The following is a 14,877-nucleotide window of genomic DNA, read 5'->3' on the forward strand; positions in this document are numbered from 1 at the left end:
AGCTGGACGCGTTGATGGAGGTCGAGTCGCCGATCAGCGTGGCTCACGCAAAGGCCTCGGATGCGTGTTAGAAGCCGCCGCCACGTGAGGGTTAACATACGCTGCGGACAGGCAGTCACCTCAAGACCCAAGATACGCTGTTCCCCCACAACGCGGTACCAGGGGCGTTCGACGGTCAACGAACGGGGCCCTAGCGGAAGCAGCACGGTCTTGTTGGGATTTAACTGAGCACCGGAGGCCCGTTCGTAGACGTCGAGGACGCGGCGAACGGAATCGATGTCCCTGGCGTTAGCAACAAACACACCAACGTCGTCGGCGTAGGCCGCACAGCGGAAGGTGACGCCTGGAAGAGCAACACCGTCGACCAACCGGCCAATGTCACGCAGCATGGGGTCTAGCGCTAAGGCAAACAGATACATCGACAAGGGACATCCCTGTCGAACCGACCGTCTGATAGGAATGGGGCGCGATCGGCAACCGTTCACCACGACAGTGGAATTCGCCCCATGCAAGAAGTTGCGGATGATGCGTATGAAGCGCTCCCCAAAACCCATCCGCGACATAACGGCCAGCAGGTAAGGGTGCGAGACTCTGTCAAAGGCACCGGCGAAGTCCAAGGAAAGAATGGCAGCTGAGGTGCGAGTGTCGGCGGTGAGGAGGACAACATCGCGGTACAGGGAAGCGGCGGTGAAGATGTTCCGACGCGAAACGCCACAGGATTGAGTGGGGCAAAGTACCTTAGTCATCGCCTGTTTGAGACGAGAGGCCACACATCGTGCCACCAACTTATAGTCAGTGTTAAGAACAGTGATAGGACGCAGGTCCTGAGCTCTACAGTGGCCAGCCACCTTTGGAATAAGGGCAATACGTCCAGTTAAAAATTCGGCGGGTAAGTCGCATCCAGCGAAAATCTCCTCGCACATTGTGCAGAAACGGTCGCCGAGCAGGTCCCAAAATTGTCGGTAGAACTCATAAGGGAGACCGTCGGGGCCAGGTGACTTGTGTCCCGGACAGGCACGGAGGACAGATGTGAGTTCAGCGAGTGTCAGTGGCTCGGTTAAAGAGCCGCGGTCATGACGATCCAAAGAAGTTGGCACCCCACTGATAAGTGCATGTTGGGCGGCGACGTCGACCTCAACATCCTGGAAGAGGTTGGTGAAATGGTCCGTCAGGTGTTGGAGGACTTCACGGTAGTCTGTGATACGCGTACCATCGTCTGCTTTAAGGCGCAGAATGGCGTTCTTCTTGGCACGAGTTCGTTCAGAGGCAAGGTGATAGATGGATGGCCTCTCGCCTTCAATCAGGTATTCAGAACGACACCGCACCACCATACCGTCGGCTTTCTCCCGAGAGAAGCGAAGGATTTTCGCTTTAATTTTGTTGAGGCGCATGCGGAGCTGATCATACCTGTCAGCAGGAAGAGTCAGGGCGTCAATGAGACACTGCTGATAGAAGGCTAACGTGCTACGTTTCCAGTGGGCGACGTCGCGACTATATTGTCGGAGAACACGTCGCAGCCGGGGTTTCGCACAGCGGATCCACCAAACCACCGTGGTAGGGTACCGGGAAGTGTCCGTGAGACAGTCCTGCCATGTTTTCGTGACAAGAGCACGAAGTTCGGGCATTGGCAGATGAAGGGTATTCATCTTCCAAAAGGTGCCACGAGGAACCGGGGCTGGACCCGCGATACGCAAGGAACACGAGTACGCACAGTGGTCACTAAAGGCCACGGGTATGACTTGGACGGCACAAAGGGCGGGAGTCAAATCAGTCGAGACATAAACACGATCTATACGGCTGGCTCCAGTGGGATAGATGTGGGTAAATTGCGTGTAGGCGGGATGAAAGTGGCGCCACGTGTCAGTAAGGTCAGCCGCTCGAAGGAGTGAAGCGAGCGCTTCACACCGCATAGGCGTCGGGACCTGGTCAACTCCGGCTACCACACAGTTGAAGTCTCCGCCAAAGACAATAGGGCGACGAGCTGCTAAGAAAGGGGGGATATCAGACTGAAAAAGTGTCGTTCTGTCATGCCTGTGGTTAGCACCGGAAGGAGCATAGACATTTAGAAAAAGGACATCTTGAAGGATACATGCAAGGACACGACCATTGGGGAGCGTGGTAACATGGGATGGAGTGAACTCTGATCGGTAGAGCAAAGCAGTACCCCGCCGGGCGTCAGGGTCGATGTTATACAGTGCCTCATAACCAACTAGGTCAGATAGAAAAGGGGCACAAACCTCCTGGAGAAATACCACATCAAACGCACCAAGGCGGAGAAAGTCCTTCAAAGAGCGAAGTTTGACCGGATTGGAGATGGAGTTAATATTGACCGTTAAAAGGGAGAGGGCCCCCGGCGGACGGTCAAAGGCAGGCATGGGAGAGCAACACAGAGGAAATAACGGCAGATAGGGTCACGGCCGTAGGGAAGCAGGTGTGGAAACATCCACATCGGAACCCCGCTATATCACCCCTGATGTGAGAAAATAATACCAAGCAGCTCATGTGGGGAAAGCCCACTCAATCACGCATTTCATCGCCCTCGTCGTCAGCCCAGTTCAGGCCTCCCCCATCGGCAGGGTAGTCCGAGCCAGGCGGCGCAGACGGTTCGGACGCAGTAGGATGTGAAAGGGTACGAGTACGCTGCAGTGGCTGATCGTTACCCAGGTCATGTTTCCGTTTTGCAGGGATCGCTCCCCGATCTCGCAATGAACTGATAAGAGCCTCTAGTTGTCGAGCAGTTTGCCGCATACCGCCCGAGCGGTCAGCGGAAACAGAGCGGGAAACCGAGGAGGCCTGAGAGTCAGTCTCACTGCCGCTTTCAGGGGGACGGAAAACGTCCGCCGCCTCCGCCGATTGGTCTGGGTTCGCCTTCTTGCGTCGATGACGACGGCGGGGGGACTTAGCGTCATCTGCCGGGAGGGGTGGGGTAGGAATAACGACCTCCATCTGTTCTACAGCGACCACATCACTCGCCATAGCGGGCACATCAGCCGCCGCCGGCGGTACCGCCACAACGGGCGCCCGGTCCGGGACGGGTTCGTCAACCGGTGCACTGGGTGCCGGTTGCACTGCATCTAGCGGGGGTGACACGTCAGGCCGCTCAGCGGGACGGCGGGCAGCACCCGCCACTACCTCGCTGAGGAGAGGCACAAGGTCGGTACCAGCAGCGCGTTCCCGCGGCAGTTGCACAGGGCGCCGGCGCGGGCAATCCACGCGGAGATGCTCCGTCGATTGACAAAGGGAGCAAGTCTGCGGTTGCCCAATATAGGTGACCTGGGCCCTGGTACTCGCAATATTTAAATACGACGGTACGTGCTGGCGGAGGTCCATGCGGACACTACGAACGCCGCTGTTGCCTTGGAAGCGGTAGGCACTGCCCCACCTCTCATTCGTGATGCTGAGCACCGTGCCATACCGCGACAAGACACGGCCGATGACTTCATTCGGACACTCAGGGGGTACGTTGAACACCCGCACAGTCCGTATGCCAAACCCAGACGGCACGATTGTCACTGTACCAACACTGCCATCGAAATAGCGGAACGGATGTTCGCCCGCTAGAGCCAGGCCATACTTTTCGTATTGCTCCTGGTTGACGAATTTCACAAATAACGAAAACAAGACGAAATCCAGTTGGAAGGTGTCAACATCATGTTCCGGTACACGTAGATCGCCAAAAATCCATTCTTGTATTTCAAACGCGGTCGGCCGTCTTGCGGCTCTGTCGAACACACACTGAATACTATTCGACCGATTGGTCATGTCACCGCAAAAATGTCAACGACGGAGAAATAAAGAACAAACGAAACCTCGATCGCTATACGCGAGAGGTGACCCAAACCCGCGACAGAGCCCAACAGAACGCTCCGCTCGCCGGGTGCTTCTTAGCCAAAAGGCCGAGAAGCGATAAGGAAAATCCGCAGTGGAAGGGCCTAAATGCTTGCAGCGTGTGCGCTCCACATGTGGGAGTGACACACGGTGGTACGGGCCGATATGGCAACAGGCGACCGTCGAAAACATGGCAAAAGCGAGTGCCGGAAGGAACGACATTTCACGAGAGCACTCATCAACAGCCCAGTACTAGCCTCCATGTCGAAGAGTAAACTGCGACTCCCATTTGAACGCCGCTAGCTGCCAGGGCAGCGGAGAAGCCGTGACGCCGCCCCACAGCAGCGCCAGGCCGGCGCGAGCTAGACCGTCGCGAGGCCGGCGCGAGCTACACCTAGCCGAGTGCTTACATCGTCCACCGCCAACTGCATATATGTGTGTGTGTGTGTGTGTACACACGTATTCTGCGTGCGTGCGGCGGCGGCGGCGGCGGCGGCGACACGACGACGTTCGCGAGGAGCTAAGGTCATAACTCTAAAAAATTTATTTAAAATTATCTGTGGCCGGACCATAAGAGACGCCAACGAGGCATCCGAAGGCACTGTCCTGTGCCCCCATAAATTACCAGCCTAGTGTAATGCGGCTGCAAGAGCGGTCAAGCACACAGCAAAAAAAAAAAAAAAAAAAAAAAAAGTACTTAAGATAATCTAAATTAATTAAAACAATACGTGGTGTGTAAGCAGCTAACTACTGGGGACATCGACATCTACGACAAGTTTTGTCACCAGCTGAATATCTGATCACTGCAGAATATTAACCCATTTCAGGCTATGTTTTAATTAATTTTAGGTGGGCCGATCCCGGCGGTACTGCAATGCCGGGCCAACCCGCGACAGAGGTGGAGCAAGCCCCTAGCACTCCGTCATGAGCCAAAAATGAGTTTAATATTCTGGTCCTGCGATGCAGGACGTATCAGATACTAAGCTGATAAGAACAGATACTACACTTTTTTTTTTTTTTTTTTTTATACTACACTTTTTTTTTTTTTTTTTTTTATTGGGCCTCCTTCCTCCCCTATAGCCCTTCCTTGTCCTCTCCAAATTTGCCGCCATCCTCGTGTGTCAACGCAGCACGTTAAGCTGTGTGCTGGTAGTGACAAGTCTTATTGCCAGAAATGAAAATAAAAATAAACAGAGGCACACTCTGCTATGCCACATGGAACGTCGACACAATACTCAGAAACACACCTCACTCTGCAGGTGTGAAGCAATTGGTTGTTTTGAACTAAAAGAAATAAAGAAATAAAGTCATAAATGAAGGCAAAGTAAAACCAGGGACGGCAGGACACACAAATGAAACGGAACTGGCGAGATAATCCCATCGCCCATAGAATTAACGAAGGAAAATCCTCTAAGAACATTACTTGTTTTCCAATTTTCCCAGAATTACTCATAAATGTTTTCTCAATTCCCAGGGAACCAATTGTCAAATCAGTTGTATCACAGAATAGCCTACGCCAGTGATGCCCAGAAGGCCAATGCCAAATTTAGGGTATACTAGGTGCTTTAGTTAACCCTGAACACCTTTTGGTATCCATGAATCATGGCAACCTTCAAAAATCGAGCAAAGGTATTGGTGTATGTCCGTTCAGATTCCATCAGACGATGCTGGCTCCACAGGTAATCCATGAAGGTGACAGCATCGGTGAGGGAAAGGTCATAGATCGTGAAAATGGTGTGGCCCAAGAGCCACACCATTGCGTTACGTCGCGTCCGGGGGTTGGTTTGAAGATCAGGGGTAAGGAACCAGTCGATGGATACATTGTCCGGTGTCGTCCCACCAATCAGCGCTAAGAGCCCACGGGCAAGGTCCCACACTTCCGTGACGAGGGGGCAGAGGAGACGGTGTTCTCTGGTATCGATGTCACCACACCGGCCGCAAGCAGCCGATGGCCGTAGACGGATGGCCGCCAGGCGATGATTGGTGGGAAGTAAGTTGTTGACGACACGATACCAGAGCGCCGAAACTTCCGTGGGAAGGGCGGAGTTGTTGATATTAGCCCAAACATGGCGCCAAATGACGGATGGTCGTCTACCCTCCAATTTATGCGGTGTGGGCTGGCCGCGAAGTGCATGGTAAAGGCGCCGCGATGTGCGCGCCTTGTCTGTGGCCACTGGGAGGACATAACTGCGGTGGAGATAATAGTCTTTTACCGTCGTCAGCCGGAACGGAATATGCGTCAAACACACCGGTGCACGCGCCGAGTGTGGACGATAACGGTCGAAGAGGACCGCCGTAGTCCCGCCTGGGTCGGCGTCGCGCAAAGTGGCAACACGGTGAATCAGCAGGGCCGCACATTTCCGGGAAAAGTCAATGAGGCCGAGGCCACCATCGACCTTCGGCAGCGTACAAGTCAGCGCATCAACCTTGAACAGCGCATGCCGCCACAAAAGCCAATATACCGCTTGTGATATGGCTCGGCCGATCTGTTTGGGTAGCGTAAGGAGTTGGGCGACGTACCATGCCCGTGATAGGAGATAACCATTAATCAGCTGGACGCGTTGATGGAGGTCGAGTCGCCGATCAGCGTGGCTCACGCAAAGGCCTCGGATGCGTGTTAGAAGCCGCCGCCACGTGAGGGTTAACATACGCTGCGGAAAGGCAGTCACCTCAAGACCCAAGATACGCTGTTCCCCCACAACGCGGTACCAGGGGCGTTCGACGGTCAACGAACGGGGCCCTAGCGGAAGCAGCACGGTCTTGTTGGGATTTAACTGAGCACCGGAGGCCCGTTCGTAGACGTCGAGGACGCGGCGAACGGAATCGATGTCCCTGGCGTTAGCAACAAACACACCAACGTCGTCGGCGTAGGCCGCACAGCGGAAGGTGACGCCTGGAAGAGCGACACCGTCGACCAACCGGCCAATGTCACGCAACACGGGGTCTAGCGCTAAGGCAAACAGATACATCGACAAGGGACATCCCTGTCGAACCGACCGTCTGATAGGAATGGGGCGCGACCGGCAACCGTTTACCACGATAGTGGAATTCGCCCCATGCAAGAAGTTGCGGATGATGCGTATGAAGCGCTCCCCAAAACCCATCCGCGACATAACGGCCAGCAGGTAAGGGTGCGAGACTCTGTCAAAGGCACCGGCGAAGTCCAAGGAAAGAATGGCAGCTGAGGTGCGAGTGTCGGCGGTGAGGAGGACAGCATCGCGGTACAGGGAAGCGGCGGTGAAGATGTTCCGACGCGAAACGCCACAGGATTGAGTGGGGCAAAGTACCTTAGTCATCGCCTGTTTGAGACGAGAGGCCACACATCGTGCCACCAACTTATAGTCAGTGTTAAGAACAGTGATAGGACGCAGGTCCTGAGCTCGACAGTGGCCAGTCACCTTTGGAATAAGGGCAATACGTCCAGTTAAAAATTCGGCGGGTAAGTCGCATCCAGCGAAAATCTCCTCGCACATTGTGCAGAAACGGTCACCGAACAGGTCCCAAAATTGTCGGTAGAACTCATAAGGGAGACCGTCGGGGCCAGGTGACTTGTGTCCCGGACAGGCACGGAGGACAGATGTGAGTTCAGCGAGTGTCAGTGGCTCGGTGAAAGAGCCGCGGTCATGACGATCCAAAGAAGTTGGCACCCCACTGATAAGTGCATGTTGTGCGGCGACGTCGACCTCAACATCCTGGAAGAGGTTGGTGAAATGGTCCGTCAGGTGTTGGAGGACTTCACGGTAGTCTGTGATACGCGTACCATCGTCTGCTTTAAGGCGCAGAATGGCGTTCTTCTTGGCACGAGTTCGTTCAGAGGCAAGGTGATAGATGGATGGCCTCTCGCCTTCAATCAGGTATTCAGAACGACACCGCACCACCATACCGTCGGCTTTCTCCCGAGAGAAGCGAAGGATTTTCGCTTTAATTTTGTTGAGGCGCATGCGGAGCTGATCATACCTGTCAGCAGGAAGAGTCAGGGCGTCAATGAGACACTGCTGATAGAAGGCTAACGTGCTACGTTTCCAGTGGGCGACGTCGCGACTATATTGTCGGAGAACACGTCGCAGCCGGGGTTTCGCACAGCGGATCCACCAAACCACCGTGGTAGGGTACCGGGAAGTGTCCGTGAGACAGTCCTGCCATGTTTTCGTGACAAGAGCACGAAGTTCGGGCATTGGCAGATGAAGGGTATTCATCTTCCAAAAGGTGCCACGAGGAACCGGGGCTGGACCCGCGATACGCAAGGAACACGAGTACGCACAGTGGTCACTAAAGGCCACGGGTATGACTAGGACGGCACAAAGGGCGGGAGTCAAATCAGTCGAGACATAAACACGATCTATACGGCTGGCTCCAGTGGGATAGATGTGGGTAAATTGCGTGTAGGCGGGATGAAAGTGGCGCCACGTGTCAGTAAGGTCAGCCGCTCGAAGGAGTGAAGCGAGCGCTTCACACCGCATAGGCGTCGGGACCTGGTCAACTCCGGCTACCACACAGTTGAAGTCTCCGCCAAAGACAATAGGGCGACGAGCTGCTAAGAAAGGGGGGATATCAGACTGAAAAAGTGTCGTTCTGTCATGCCTGTGGTTAGCACCGGAAGGAGCATAGACATTTAGAAAAAGGACATCTTGAAGGATACATGCAAGGACACGACCGTTGGGGAGCGTGGTAACATGGGATGGAGTGAACTCTGATCGGTAGAGCAAAGCAGTACCCCGCCGGGCGTCAGGGTCGATGTTATACAGTGCCTCATAACCAACTAGGTCAGATAGAAAAGGGGCACAAACCTCCTGGAGAAATACCACATCAAACGCACCAAGGCGGAGAAAGTCCTTCAAAGAGCGAAGTTTGACCGGATTGGAGATGGAGTTAATATTGACCGTTAAAAGGGAGAGGGCTCCCGGCGGACGGTCAAAGGCAGGCATGGGAGAGCAACACAGAGGAAATAACGGCAGATAGAGTCACGGCCGTAGGGAAGCAGGTGTGGAAACATCCACATCGGAACCCCGCTATAGCACCCCGGATGTGAGAAAATAATACCAAGCAGCTCATGTGGGGAAAGCCCACTCAATCACGCATTTCATCGCCCTCGTCGTCAGCCCAGTTCAGGCCTCCCCCATCGGCAGGATAGTCCGAGCCAGGCGGCGCAGACGGTTCGGACGCAGTAGGATGTGAAAGGGTACGAGTACGCTGCAGTGGCTGATCGCTACCCTGGTCATGTTTCCGTTTTGCAGGGATCGCTCCCCGATCTCGCGATGAACTGATAAGAGCCTCTAGTTGTCGAGCAGTTTGCCGCATACCGCCCGAGCGGTCAGCGGAAACAGAGCGGGAAACCGAGGAGGCCTGAGAGTCAGTCTCACTGCCGCTTTCAGGGGGACGGAAAACGTCCGCCGCCTCCGCCGATTGGTCTGGGTTCGCCTTCTTGCGTCGATGACGACGGCGGGGGGACTTAGCGTCATCTGCTGGGAGGGGCGGGGTAGGAATAACGACCTCCATCTGTTCTACAGCGACCACATCACTCGCCATAGCGGGCACATCAGCTGCCGCCGGCGGTACCGCCACAACGGGCGCCCGGTCCGGGACGGGGTCGTCAACCGGTGCACTGGGTGCCGGTTGCACTGCATCTGGCGGGGGTGACACGTCAGGCCGCTCAGCGGGACGGCGGGCAGCACCCGCCACTACCTCGCTGAGGAGAGGCACAAGGTCGGTACCAGCAGCGCGTTCCCGCGGCAGTTGCACAGGGCGCCGGCGCGGGCAATCCACGCGGAGATGCTCCGTCGATTGACAAAGGGAGCAAGTCTGCGGTTGCCCAATATAGGTGACCTGGGCCCTGGTACTCGCAATATTTAAATACGACGGTACGTGCTGGCGGAGGTCCATGCGGACACTACGAACGCCGCTGTTGCCCTGGAAGCGGTAGGCACTGCCCCACCTCTCATTCGTGATGCTGAGCACCGTGCCATACCGCGACAAGACACGGCCGATGACTTCATTCGGACACTCAGGGGGTACGTTGAACACCCGCACAGTCCGTATGCCAAACCCAGACGGCACGATTGTCACTGTACCAACACTGCCATCGAAATAGCGGAACGGATGTTCGCCCGCTAGAGCCAGGCCATACTTTTCGTATTGCTCCTGGTTGACGAATTTCACAAATAACGAAAACAAGACGAAATCCAGTTGGAAGGTGTCAACATCATGTTCCGGTACACGTAGATCGCCAAAAATCCATTCTTGTATTTCAAACGCGGTCGGCCGTCTTGCGGCTCTGTCGAACACACACTGAATACTATTCGACCGATTGGTCATGTCACCGCAAAAATGTCAACGACGGAGAAATAAAGAACAAACGAAACCTCGATCGCTATACGCGAGAGGTGACCCAAAACCCGCGACAGAGCCCAACAGAACGCTCCGCTCGCGGGGTGCTTCTTAGCCAAAAGGCCGAGAAGCGATAAGGAAAATCCGCAGTGGAAGGGCCTAAATGCTTGCAGCGTGTGCGCTCCACATGTGGGAGTGACACACGGTGGTACGGGCCGATATGGCAACAGGCGACCGTCGAAAACATGGCAAAAGCGAGTGCCGGAAGGAACGACATTTCACGAGAGCACTCATCAACAGCCCAGTACTAGCCTCCATGTCGAAGAGTAAACTGCGACTCCCATTTGAACGCCGCTAGCTGCCAGGGCAGCGGAGAAGCCGTGACGCCGCCCCGCAGCAGCGCCAGGCCGGCGCGAGCTAGACCGTCGCGAGGCCGGCGCGAGCTACACCTAGCCGAGTGCTTACATCGTCCACCGCCAACTGCATATGTGTGTGTGTACACACGTATTCTGCGTGCGTGCGGCGGCGGCGGCGACACGACGACGTTCGCGAGGAGCTAAGGTCATAACTCCAAAAAATTTATTTAAAATTATCTGTGGCCGGACCATAAGAGACGCCAACGAGGCATCCGAAGGCACTGTCCTGTGCCCCCATAAATTACCAGCCTAGTGTAATGCGGCTGCAAGAGCGGTCAAGCACACAGCAAAAAAAAAAAAAAAAAAAAAAAAAAAAAAAAGTACTTAAGATAATCTAAATTAATTAAAACAATACGTGGTGTGTAAGCAGCTAACTACTGGGGACATCGACATCTACGACAAGTTTTGTCACCAGCTGAATATCTGATCACTGCAGAATATTAACCCATTTCAGGCTATGTTTTAATTAATTTTAGGTGGGCCGATCCCGGCGGTACTGCAATGCCGGGCCAACCCGCGACAGAGGTGGAGCAAGCCCCTAGCACTCCGTCATGAGCCAAAAATGAGTTTAATATTCTGGTCCTGCGATGCAGGACGTATCAGATACTAAGCTGATAAGAACAGATACTACACTTTTTTTTTTTTTTTTTTTTTTTTTTGGGCCTCCTTCCTCCCCTATAGCCCTTCCTTGTCCTCTCCAAATTTGCCGCCATCCTCGTGTGTCAACGCAGCACGTTTAGCTGTGTGCTGGTAGTGACAAGCCTTATTGCCAGAAAGTGAAAATAAAAATAAACAGAGGCACACTCTGCTATGCCACATGGACGTCGACACAATACTCAGAAACACACCTCACTCTGCAGGTGTGAAGCAATTGGTGGTTTTGAACTAAAAGAAATAAAGAAATAAAGACATAAATGAATTCAAAGTAAAACCAGGGACGGCAGGACACACAAATGAAACGGAACTGGCGAGATAATCCCATCGCCCATAGAATTAACGAAGGAAATCCTCTAAGAACATTACTTGTTTTCCCAATTTTCCCAGAATTACTCATAAATGTGTTCTCAATTCCCAGGGAACCAATTGTCAAATCAGTTGCATCACAGAATAGCCTACGCCAGTGATGCCCAGAAGGCCAATGCCAAATTTAGGGTATACTAGGTGCTTTAGTTAACCCTGAACACCTTTTGGTATCCATGAATCATGGCAACCTTCAAAAATCGAGCAAAGGTATTGGTGTATGTCCGTTCAGATTCCATCAGACGATGCTGGCTCCACAGGTAATCCATGAAGGTGACAGCATCGGTGAGGGAAAGGTCATAGATCGTGAAAATGGTGTGGCCCAAGAGCCACACCATTGCGTTACGTCGCGTCCGGGGGTTGGTTTGAAGATCAGGGGTAAGGAACCAGTCGATGGATACATTGTCCGGTGTCGTCCCACCAATCAGCGCTAAGAGCCCACGGGCAAGGTCCCACACTTCCGTGACGAGGGGGCAGAGGAGACGGTGTTCTCTGGTATCGATGTCACCACACCGGCCGCAAGCAGCCGATGGCCGTAGACGGATGGCCGCCAGGCGATGATTGGTGGGAATCAAGTTGTTGACGACACGATACCAGAGCGCCGAAACTTCCGTGGGAAGGGCGGAGTTGTTGATATTAGCCCAAACATGGCGCCAAATGACGGATGGTCGTCTGCCCTCCAATTTATGCGGTGTGGGCTGGCCGCGAAGTGCATGGTAAAGGCGCCGCGATGTGCGCGCCTTGTCCGTGGCCACTGGGAGAACATAACTGCGGTGGAGATAATAGTCGTTTACCGTCGTCAGCCGGAACGGAATATGCGTCAAACACACCGGTGCACGCGCCGAGTGTGGACGATAAAGGTCGAAGAGGGCCGCTGTAGTCCCGCCTGGGTCGGCGTCGCGCAAAGTGGCAACACGGTGAATCAGCAGGGCCGCACATTTCCGGGAAAAGTCAATGAGGCCGAGGCCACCATCGACCTTCGGCAGCGTACAAGTCAGCGCATCAACCTTGAACAGCGCATGCCGCCACAAAAGCCAATATACCGCTTGTGATATGGCTCGGCCGATCTGTTTGGGTAGCGTAAGGAGTTGGGCGACATACCATGCCCGTGATAGGAGATAACCATTAATCAGCTGGACGCGTTGATGGAGGTCGAGTCGCCGATCAGCGTGGCTCATGCAAAGGCCTCGGATGCGTGTTAGAAGCCGCCGCCACGTGAGGGTTAACATACGCTGCGGACAGGCAGTCACCTCAAGACCCAAGATACGCTGTTCCCCCACAACGCGGTACCAGGGGCGTTCGACGGTCAACGAACGGGGCCCTAGCGGAAGCAGCACGGTCTTGTTGGGATTTAACTGAGCACCGGAGGCCCGTTCGTAGACGTCGAGGACGCGGCGAACGGAATCGATGTCCCTGGCGTTAGCAACAAACACACCAACGTCGTCGGCGTAGGCCGCACAGCGGAAGGTGACGCCTGGAAGAGCGACACCGTCGACCAACCGGCCAATGTCACGCAACACGGGGTCTAGCGCTAAGGCAAACAGATACATCGACAAGGGACATCCCTGTCGAACCGACCGTCTGATAGGAATGGGGCGCGACCGGCAACCGTTCACCACGACAGTGGAATTCGCCCCATGCAAGAAGTTGCGGATGATGCGTATGAAGCGCTCCCCAAAACCCATCCGCGACATAACGGCCAGCAGGTAAGGGTGCGAGACTCTGTCAAAGGCACCGGCGAAGTCCAAGGAAAGAATGGCAGCTGAGGTGCGAGTGTCGGCGGTGAGGAGGACAACATCGCGGTACAGGGAAGCGGCGGTGAAGATGTTCCGACGTGAAACGCCACAGGATTGAGTGGGGCAAAGTACCTTAGTCATCGCCTGTTTGAGACGAGAGGCCACACATCGTGCCACCAACTTATATTCAGTGTTAAGAACAGTGATAGGACGCAGGTCCTGAGCTCGACAGTGGCCAGTCACCTTTGGAATAAGGGCAATACGTCCAGTTAAAAATTCGGCGGGTAAGTCGCATCCAGCGAAAATCTCCTCGCACATTGTGCAGAAACGGTCGCCGAGCAGGTCCCAAAATTGTCGGTAGAACTCATAAGGGAGACCGTCGGGGCCAGGTGACTTGTGTCCCGGACAGGCACGGAGGACAGATGTGAGTTCAGCGAGTGTCAGTGGCTCGGTTAAAGAGCCGCGGTCATGACGATCCAAAGAAGTTGGCACCCCACTGATAAGTGCATGTTGTGCGGCGACGTCGACCTCAACATCCTGGAAGAGGTTGGTGAAATGGTCCGTCAGGTGTTGGAGGACTTCACGGTAGTCTGTGATACGCTTACCATCGTCTGCTTTAAGGCGCAGAATGGCGTTCTTCTTGGCACGAGTTCGTTCAGAGGCAAGGTGATAGATGGATGGCCTCTCGCCTTCAATCAGGTATTCAGAACGACACCGCACCACCATACCGTCGGCTTTCTCCCTAGAGAAGCGAAGGATTTTCGCTTTAATTTTGTTGAGGCGCATGCGGAGCTGATCATACCTGTCAGCAGGAAGAGTCAGGGCGTCAATGAGACACTGCTGATAGAAGGCTAACGTGCTACGTTTCCAGTGGGCGACGTCGCGACTATATTGTCGGAGAACACGTCGCAGCCGGGGTTTCGCACAGCGGATCCACCAAACCACCGTGGTAGGGTACCGGGAAGTGTCCGTGAGACAGTCCTGCCATGTTTTCGTGACAAGAGCACGAAGTTCGGGCATTGGCAGATGAAGGGTATTCATCTTCCAAAAGGTGCCACGAGGAACCGGGGCTGGACCCGCGATACGCAAGGAACACGAGTACGCACAGTGGTCACTAAAGGCCACGGGTATGACTTGGACGGCACAAAGGGCGGGAGTCAAATCAGTCGAGACATAAACACGATCTATACGGCTGGCTCCAGTGGGATAGATGTGGGTAAATTGCGTGTAGGCGGGATGAAAGTGGCGCCACGTGTCAGTAAGGTCAGCTGCTCGAAGGAGTGAAGCGAGCGCTTCACACCGCATAGGCGTCGGGACCTGGTCAACTTCGGCTACCACACAGTTGAAGTCTCCGCCAAAGACAATAGGGCGACGAGCTGCTAAGAAAGGGGGGATATCAGACTGAAAAAGTGTCGTTCTGTCATGCCTGTGGTTAGCACCGGAAGGAGCATAGACATTTAGAAAAAGGACATCTTGAAGGATACATGCAAGGACACGACCGTTGGGGAGCGTGGTAACATGGGATGGAGTGAACTCTGATCGGTAGAGCAAAG

General features: G+C 54.4%; 1 non-coding gene and 1 pseudogene across 1 annotated transcript; both read right to left on the bottom strand.

The window, feature by feature from the left end:
• Positions 1–4,672: 4,672 nt before the first annotated feature.
• On the bottom strand, positions 4,673–4,861 carry LOC126191673 (U2 spliceosomal RNA). Its single transcript, XR_007538439.1, has one exon. It is a non-coding gene; the product is annotated as a U2 spliceosomal RNA (small nuclear RNA).
• Positions 4,862–11,039: 6,178 nt separating this feature from the next.
• LOC126191683 (U2 spliceosomal RNA) lies at positions 11,040–11,214 on the bottom strand (annotated as a pseudogene).
• Between the last annotated feature and the right edge of the window lie 3,663 nt (positions 11,215–14,877).

This window comes from Schistocerca nitens, chromosome 6, assembly GCF_023898315.1.
Source record: "Schistocerca nitens isolate TAMUIC-IGC-003100 chromosome 6, iqSchNite1.1, whole genome shotgun sequence".
Taxonomy (NCBI): domain Eukaryota; kingdom Metazoa; phylum Arthropoda; class Insecta; order Orthoptera; family Acrididae; genus Schistocerca; species Schistocerca nitens.